Genomic DNA, 7,184 nt, shown 5'->3' with positions numbered 1-7,184 from the left:
ACACACATTACCAACAGAACACACATTACCAACAGAACACACATTACCAACAGAACACTCATGACCAACAGAACACACACGACCAACAGAACACTCATGATCAACAGAACACACACGACCAACAGAACACACATGACCAACAGAACACACATGACCAACAGAACACACATGACCAACAGAACACTCATGACCAACAGAACACACACGACCAACAGAACACTCATGACCAACAGAACACACATGACCAACAGAACACACATGACCAACAGAACACTCATGACCAACAGAGCACGCATGACCAACAGAACACTCATGACCAACAGAACACACATTACCAACAGAACACTCATGACCAACATAACACACATGACCAACAGAACACACACGACCAACAGAACACACATTACCAACAACTGCATGTTCTGAGCAAATGTACTGTACCTCCCTACAGCATTAATGTATTGTACCTCCCTACAGGATTAATGTAATGTACCTCCCTACAGGATTAATGTAATGTACCTCCCTACAGCATTAATGTATTGTACCTCCCTACAGGATTAATGTACTGTACCTCCCTACAGCATTAATGTACTGTACCTCCCTATACCATTAATGTACTGTACCTCCCTCCAGCATTAATGTACTGTACCTCCCTACTGTATAAAAGCTCAAGCTTGATGCATGCTTCACTAGGAGCTTCCCTGAACTGTGCCACCTGCCAATGTTACAGTGAAGTTTTCATCTCTCTCTCTTCTCTCTCTCTCTCTCTCTCTCTCTCTCTCTCTCTCTCTCTCTCAATTCAATTCAATTCAATCTAAGGGCTTTTTGGCATGGGAAACAAATGTTAACATTGCCAAAACAAGTGAAATAGATCATTAACAAAAGTGAAATAACAGTAAACATTACACTCACAACAGTTCCAAAAGATTAAAGACATTTCAAGTGTCATATTGTGTCTATATACAGTGTTATAATGATGTGCATATAGTTAAAGTACAAAAGACAAAATAAATAAACATAAATATAGGTTGTATTCACAATGGTGTTTGTTCTTCAATGGTTGCCCTTTTCTTGTGGCAACAGGTCACAAATCCTGCTGCTGTGATTGTGTCAAGTAATTATCTTTTAGTTTTCTCATGATTTGGTTGGGTCTAATTGTGTTGCTGTCCTGGGGCTCTGTGGGGTCTGTTTGTGTTTGTGAACAGAGCCCCATGACCAGCTTGCTTAGGGGGCTCTTCTCCAGGTTAATTTCTTAGTAGGTGATGGCTTTGTTATGGAAGGTTTGGGAATCGCTTCCTTTTAGGTGGTTGTAGAATTTAACGACTCTTTTCTGGATTTTGATAATTAGCGGGTATCGGCCTAATTTTGCACTGCATGCATTATTTGGTGTTTTACGTTGTACACAGAGGATATTTTTGCAGAATTCTGCATGCAGAATCAATTTGGTGTTTGTCCCATTTTGTGAATTCTTGGTAGGTGAGCGGACCCCAGACCTCCCAACCATAAAGGGGTATGGGTTCTATAACTGATTCAAGTATTTTTAGCCAAATCCTAATTGGTATGTCGAATTTTATGTTCTTTTTGATGGCATAGAAGGCCCTTCTTGCCTTGTCTCTCAGATCGTTCACAGCTTTGTGGAAGTTACCTGTGGTGCTGATGTTTAGGCCAAGGTATGTATCGTTTTTTGTGTGCTCTAGGGCAACGGTGTCTAGATGGAATTAGTATTTTTTTGTAACACCATTATTTTTGCCTTACTGAGATTTACTGTCAGGGCCCAGGTCTGACAGAATCTGCGCAGAAGATCTAGGTGCTGCTTGGTTGGGGACAGAAGCACCAGATCATCAGCAAACAGTAAACATTTGACTTCAGATTCTAGTAGGGTGAGGCTGGGTGCTGCAGACTGTTCTAGTGCCCTCGCCAATTCGTTGATATATATGTTGAAGAGGGTGGGGCTTAAGCTGCATCCCTCTCTCACCCCCCAGCCCTGTGGAAAGAAATGTGTGTGTTTTTTGCCAATTTGAACCGCATACTTGTTGTTTGTGTACATGGATTTTATAATGTCGTATGTTTTCCCCCCAACACCACTTTCCATCAATTTGTATAGCAGGCCCTCATGCCAAATTGAGCATGAGAAGACTTTGCCTTTGTTTTGGTTTGTTTGTTTGTCAATTAGGGTGTGCAGGGTGAATACGTGGGCTGTCGTACGGTAATTTGGTAAAAAGCCAAATTTGACATTTGGTCAGTACATTGTTTTCGCTAAGGAAATGTATGAGTCTGCTGTTAATGATAATGCAGAGGATTTTCCCAAGGTTGCTGTTGACGCATATCCCATGTTAGTTATTGGGGTCAAATTTGTCTCCACTTTTGTGGATTGGGGTGATCAGTCATTGGTTCCAAATATTGGGGAATATGCCAGAGCTGAGGAGGATGTTAAAGAGTTTAAGTATAGCCAATTGGAATTTGTGGTTTGTATATTTTATAATTTCATTTAGGATACCATCAACTACACAGGCCTTTTGGGTTGGAGGGTTTGTATTTTGTCCTGTAGTTCATTCAATGTAATTGGAGAATCCAGTGGGTTCTGGTAGACTTTAATAGTTGATTCTAAGATTTGAATTTGATCATGTATATGTTTTTGCTGTTTGTTCTTTGTTATAGGGCCAAAAAGTTTGGAGAAGTGGTTTATCCATACATCTCAGTTTTGGATAGATAACTCTTCGTGTTGTTGTTTGTTTAGTGTTTTCCAATTTTCCCAGAAGTGGTTCGATTCTATGGATTCTTCAATTACATTGAGCTGATTTCTGACGTGCTGTTCCTTCTTTTTCCGTAGTGTTTTTCTGTATTGTTTTAGTGATTCACCATAGTGAAGGCGTAGGCTCAGGTTTTCTGGGTCTCTATGTTTTTGGTTGGATAGGTTTCTCAATTTCTTTCTTAGGTTTTTGCATTCTTCATCAAACCATTTGTCATTGTTGTTAATTTTCTTAGTTTATCTGCTTGACATTTTTTGATTTGATAGGGAAGCTGAGAGGTCAAATATACTGTTTAGGTTTTCTACTGCCAAGTTTACACCTTCACTATTACAGTGAAACATTTTGTCTAGGAAATTGTCTCGAAGTGTTTGAATTTGTTGTTGCCTAATAGTTTTTTGGTAGATTTCCATACTACTTTCCTTCCATCTATAGCATTCCTTAATATTATTCAGTTCCTTTGGCTTTGATGCCTCATGACTGAGCATAGCTCTGTTCAAGTAGAGTGTGATTTTGCTGTGGTCTGATAGGGGTGTCAGTGGACTGACTGTGAACGCTCTAAGGGACTCTGGGTTGAGGTCAGTGATAAAGTAGTCTACAGTACTACTGCCAAGAGATGAGCTATAGGTGTACCTACTGTAGGAGTCCCCTCGAAGCCTACCATTGACTATGTACATACCCAGCGTCCGACAGAGCTGCAGGAGTTGTGACCCGTTTTTGTTGGTTATGTTGTCGTAGTTGTGTCTAGGGGTGCATATGGGGGAGGGAATTATGTCACCTCCAGGTAGGTGTTTGTCCCCCTGTGTGCTAAGGGTGTCAGGTTCTTGTCCAGTTCTGGCATTCAGGCCGCCACAGACTAGTACATGTCCCTGGGCCTGGAAATGGTTGATCTCCCCCTCTAGGATGGAGAAGCTGTCATCGTTAAAGTATTGGGATTCTATTGGGGGGATATAGGTAGCACACATGAGGACATTCTCTGTTGAGATAATTTCCTTATTCATTTCTAACCAGATGTAAAATGTTCCTGTTTTGACTAATTTAATAAAGTGGGTTAGGTCTGCTCTATACCCAATTAGCATACCCCCTAAGTCTCTTCCCTGTTTCACACCTGGTAGTTTGGTGGATGGGACTACCAGCTCTCTAATCTAGAGGGCAACCAGTGGGTCCATCTCCTTTAGACCATGTTTCTTGTGGATGACAATGTCTATATTTCAAATGTATTTAATGAAGTCTGGGTTCCTGCTCTTTAGGCCAAAGGCAGATGACCTCAGACCTTGGATATTCCAGGATGAGATAGTGAAGGCGTTGTGTTCCATGGTGTCTAGTGTTGTTTTCGTGTGGTTTAGGCTCAGACCATTACAGTAGGTGTGAGCAGAGCATGTTGAGCATCTGATACACACCTCTTAGATCACAGGATGGTGCTTGGCTGGGTGTAATATTGGGGGTTGGGGCCTGTTGCTCTGCTCACAGCCTGGGCCTATGTCCTGCTGTCTTGGGGGGGCCTATATAGGGTGTGGCCAGGGTTTGTTTGGGGTGGTCTCAGCTGGTTGGGGTGTGGCTGGTGATGCTGTGGTCTGGGTGTAGGTCCTCTTGGCGTGGGTTTTCTCGGTGCAGGTCCTTCAGGAGGGGGTCTTGCAGGTCTGGGAGGGTGTCTCGCTGGTCTAGGTGGGGTATCTGTTGCTCTGTTGCTCCTGTGTGAGGTGCTGGGGCTACGGTTGAGGGTGACATCCTTCAGTGTCCCGGTAAAAGTTGGGATTGCTGCCTTGTAGAGGTGGACCTGGTCGTAAAGGCTGTTCAAGTCCAGGGTGGAGTGGTGGACCAGGTAGACATTAGGTTTTGAGGCACAGTCTCGTGAAGTTCTCTCTCTCTCTCTCTCTCTCTCTCTCTCTCTCTCTCTCTCGCTCTCTCTCATCTCTCTCCCTCTCCCTCTCTCTCTCTCTCTCTCTCTCTCTCTCTCTCTCTCTCTCTCTCTCTCTCTCTCTCTCTCTCTCTCTCTCTCTCGCTCGCTCTCTCTCATCTCTCTCCCTCTCTCTCTCCCTCTGTCTCTCTCTCTCTCTTTCTCAAAACCATAACCATAAGCAAACACAGTGAAAGCAATGTATGCAAATAGACTCACAATGAAATTGGTAGTCTCAACATACTCTATGTCAACTTGACTAAGAGATAACATTATGTAACAGAATCTAAGTGGATCATCTTAATCATATTTCTCATACATGCATGATCTCAAAATGAATGACAGTTAATGAATGCATTTGCTTTAATATTTGCATACATTGCTGTCATGGTGATTAGTTACGGTATAAATACCTGTGATCACACAGCAGTGTAGTGCTCTTCCACAAGGTTGATATTCGGTCTTTTCAGTGGCAAACGGTAACAACATTGTGATGTTTTCTCTTCTTACGCTTGACAATCCATTCAGTCATTTTGCTGATTGTTGAAGTAGGATCATGCTGGGTACATCATTATAACTGTTAGTAGTCATACTTCCTCTCCCCACCCTTTAGTTACACTGCCATGGCGAGGGTCTCCGTGGGCGACCGTCAGAGTATACGGTCCACTTTACAGCTTTCGATGTGTCCACGGTTACGAGACAGGCTCAGGTGACAATCTACTGCATCTTAAATGGTACCCTATTCCCTATTGAGTACACTACTTTTTGGCTAGAGCCACTAAGGGAATATGACGGTATTTCAGACACGCTCTTAGATATATATAATCCTGGGAAACTACTAAATAGCTTGATTTTAATCTTCATGGTTAATCAGTGCATCTCCTGACTAAAAACTTAGATCGCACATCTCAGAGTGTTACGTTGAAATACCAATTAAGCACCAAACCAGCTCCACAGCAATGAGATGGAGTTTAATGAAGAGAAGGAGAGAGGAGAGAGGAGAAGGAGAGAGAAGGAGAGAGGAGAAGGAGAGAGGAGAAGGAGAGAGAAGGAGAGAGGAGAGAGGAGATGGAGAGAGGAGAAGGAGAGAGAAGGAGAGAGGAGAAGGAGAGAGGAGAGAGGAGGAGGAGGAGAAGAGGGAGAGAGGAGAGAGGAGAAGGAGAGAGGAGAGCGAAGCTGTAAGATTGTTGTCTCAGTGATTCATGGGCCTGTTGACCTTCGTGTGAAGAGGATGATGAACAGCCTGGTCCCCAACTTCAGACCTTCTCTCTCTTCACTCTCTCTCTCTCTCTCTCTCTCTCTCTCTCTCTCTCCCTCCATCCCCCCTCTCTCTCCTCAGCTGTCTGAAGCCTCAACCTTCAGCTCACATTCAATCATTCCAACGCCCATCGCCTGTAGCTTGATAAATACACACCATATGGTCACCTCTCTCACCTCTCACTCAGTCCATCCTAGAAAACAACAACAACAAAATGCCACTGGCTTGCTGGCTGACTGACTGATTGACTGGTTGACTGCTGACTGGCTGGCTGGCTGACTGACTGGCTGACTGTCTGGGTGACTGGCTGACTGGCTGGCTGACTGGCTGACTGGCTGAATGGGTGACTGGCTGACTGGCTTGATGGGTGACTGACTGGCTGGCTGACTGGCTGATTGGGTGACTGGCTGGCTGGCTGACTGGCTGGCTGACTGGGTGACTGGCTTGCTGGCTGGCTGGCTGGCTGGATGACTGGTTGACTGGCTGACTGGCTGACTGTCTGACTGGCTGGCTGACTGGCTGACTGGGTGACTGGCTGACTGGCTGGCTGACTGGCTGACTGGCTGAATGGGTGACTGGCTGACTGGCTTGATGGGTGACTGACTGGCTGGCTGACTGGCTGATTGGGTGACTGGCTGGCTGGCTGACTGGCTGGCTGACTGGGTGACTGGCTGACTGGCTGACTGGCTGACTGGCTGACTGGCTGGCTGGCTGGCTTACTGGTTGACTGGATGAATGGCTGACTGGCTGGCTGGCTGGCTGACTGGCTGACTGGGTGACTGGGTGACTGGCTGGCTGGCTGGCCCACGATAGTGCCAACAGACCTGTTTCAACAGACACAATGCGTCCCAAATGGCACCCTATTCCCTATATAGTGCACTACTTTTGACCAAGGCCCATAGGGTTCTGGGCGACAGTAGTACACTATGTAGGGAATAAGGTGCCATTTGGGACACATTCATAGTGTCTACTGTACCCTACATACCCCCTCTGTCCTATATTGGTTTCACAGGACACATTACCAGGGCTAATGGATTATATGATGGACTAATGGCTGCTCCATTGACCTTCCTGTAAATGAGCCTGCAAGTGGGTTTCAGAGAAACGTTGTGAGGGAAAGTTTGACACACCCAACATTTCTACATATTTTATTCATGCAGGCCAGGAAAACTCTAGTCCTCCAAGTTTTTCTTGGTCAGGAACAACTCCTGCCTGGCTACCTTTTCCCCTCTTTGATAAAGTGTAGGCCCCGCCCCCAACTGTCTAATCTTGATTGCACATT

The sequence above is a fragment of the Coregonus clupeaformis genome, chromosome 21 (assembly GCF_020615455.1).
Source record: "Coregonus clupeaformis isolate EN_2021a chromosome 21, ASM2061545v1, whole genome shotgun sequence".
NCBI classification, from domain to species: Eukaryota; Metazoa; Chordata; class Actinopteri; order Salmoniformes; family Salmonidae; genus Coregonus; species Coregonus clupeaformis.
Note: the sequence above shows the minus strand (reverse complement) of the source record.